This window comes from Octopus bimaculoides, chromosome 11 (genome assembly GCF_046866305.1).
Source record: "Octopus bimaculoides isolate indiv1 chromosome 11, ASM4686630v1, whole genome shotgun sequence".
Lineage (NCBI taxonomy): Eukaryota > Metazoa > Mollusca > Cephalopoda > Octopoda > Octopodidae > Octopus > Octopus bimaculoides.
Genome location: NC_142938.1, coordinates 11,413,838 through 11,416,337, shown reverse-complemented (window position 1 = coordinate 11,416,337; position 2,500 = coordinate 11,413,838).

The window sequence follows — 2,500 nt, the reverse complement described above, 5'->3', positions numbered from 1 at the left end:
AGCGGGATGGGCTACTCGGCCTGAAGATAATTCTAACTGGGCCCCACCTTCAAGGTCATACTCTGTTTATTTTGATATAAGATCACTATGTCACACACATGGTTGTGATGCACGTGCCTGGTGTACCCTTATCAGACGAGTAGTCATGATGGGTATACTGGACTTCATATATTTTACCCCGGTGTCACTTTGATGGCATGCACTGCTCTCTCACACAACAACAACAACAATAATAATAATAATGATAATAATAATGATAATAATCAGTTCAAAATCCGTCGTACCTGTGGAATTTATTCCAACGAGTAATCTTCCTATTGACATTGCACGGATGAGGAGTTCTTAAAGTTTTCCGCAATCTCTTGGATGAAGACCTCCTTGAGAAGAGCGTTCAATTCTTCTACGTTAATGTCAGATAGCCTTCATTGCTTTTAGCACGTTGCCTTCGTTGCTCTCAGCTCGTGGCCTTCGTTGCTTTTAGCCGTCATTAAACATCTATCGAATGTAAAGTTTCCTAGCGACCAAAGAGCCGAGCACGAAATCCTAGTATTCCTCTTGGGACCAAGGACTTCTGATCCATCAAACACATGAGCTGTCGGAATATATCTGACAAGCGATGACCACACCTGTTTCAGGAATCAGAACTTTTGCAGGTGGCACACTTTCAGCGCATGGCCCCCGCATTATCACCGGTATATACCGAACCCGAAATGTAGAGAATGATAGCAGCATATAGACAACCATGGCAGTGGAACGCGGAAAAGCAGGCGCTTCAATCTCCGATGGTCAGGTACTAAAAAATCATTGGTTCTATTTTTTATGTATTGCCTTCTCTCAGCCGATTTCTGTATGAAACTGTTCCCCTTAACTGAGACTATTTGAAGATGTAGCCCTAACAAGAACCAAGTACCTTAATAGAACCATGGGCCCAGTGATCCACTATGCCAATCGGTGCGAATTTCTCCGTTTTTAGAGAGAGTGAGAGAGAGAGAACGAGAAGGAGCTGGGTGGGGGGCGAAACCCGACTATTTGTTTTGGCTTATGAAAATTTTTCGTACTATCACGTATTCTTTCAGTACAATACCTGCAATATAGATAGCTCATTCTATGAGTGTGACGTGTTCTACACAAGAGAACACAATCTTACCGGGTTCCAATTCGACCAACTTTTATCTAGCTTCCGAAGCAATGTGTCAAGAATCGAAACGTACGATAGTTATAAGAGTGTTTGCAGTTCGAACTGGTTCCAATAGGTGCCCAATTTTTTCTAACCGCAGCAAAGATAGAACTGTAAAGTGAAGTGCACCAGTATCTGGAAACGAGATTGAAACCAGAAGCACTAATGATAAGTGACATGTAACAAGGGTCAGCTCTGTCGAAAGCCAGTTGTCTACTATTTACTGAGAAGGATATAGTCGATAACATCTCCGATATCTTACCGGAATTCAGTTTATCAATTTAAAACAGTATAAGGGAAAGTATAAATTCCCCCCAGCAGAATTTGAACTGAGAACATCAATAGTACGGGATTAAATACAGCAAGGCTTTGCTCAAAGGACTACAGATTTTTGCCAAGCCCTTCCTGGCAGATGTATATAATAATTTCTATATATATAATGTATATAATGTAAATAATTTCTATATATAGAAACATGGCCACACTTTTCCGTCTCATACTTCCTTTTCTTTCACTTAATAAATTTTCCCTAATTATGCCTCTTTCCTTTTTTTATTCTTTTTTTTTCTGTTTCAATCCCATTTTTCTGTTTCCGTCATATTTCTGTCATTGTCTCTTGTGTTATGTACAATATATAGTTTTTATGTGTTGTTGTTGTTGTTGTTTTTATTGTAGGAAGGGGTCTTCTACCTACACTCCTTCCTTTAACCCCACTGACCTTAAAAATAAACCTTATTTTTCTTTTGTTTTATTCAACTCCCTAATGTATATGCCGTAAAAAAATACTATTTTTTAAAGTTTCAGAACTAATTAACTCGCTTAATAAGTAAATAAAAAATACAAATCAGAACAAATAAACTAATAGCAAAATTAAATTAATATTTAATAATTAATAATAGCAAAATTAAATTAGTAATTAAATTAAACTTCTCTAAAACTTGTCTTTCTCTCTCTCTCTCTCTCTCTCTCTCTCTCTCTCTCTCTTTCTGCCTTTTCCTCTCACATGTTTTGTCTCTCTTCTCTCTCTGTCGCTAGGTGTCCCCTCTTCTTGCTGTCTCTCTCTCCTTTACCTTTCTCTCTCTCTCTCCCTCTCTTTCTTTCTCTCTTTCTTTTGCTTTCTCTGTCTCTTTCCATGTTATCAAATATCCCCTGAAGTAAGTCGGTCAAGTAATCACTATCAAAAGACAAAAAAAAATTTCAGAGGTTATTGAGTACATTTTGGCGGCCATGTTTCACTATCTCTCTTCTATTTAGAATTACAAGAAGGAAATAAATATATATATACATAGTTTTCTCTAAAGCAATGTTCTGTTTTTTTTTTAT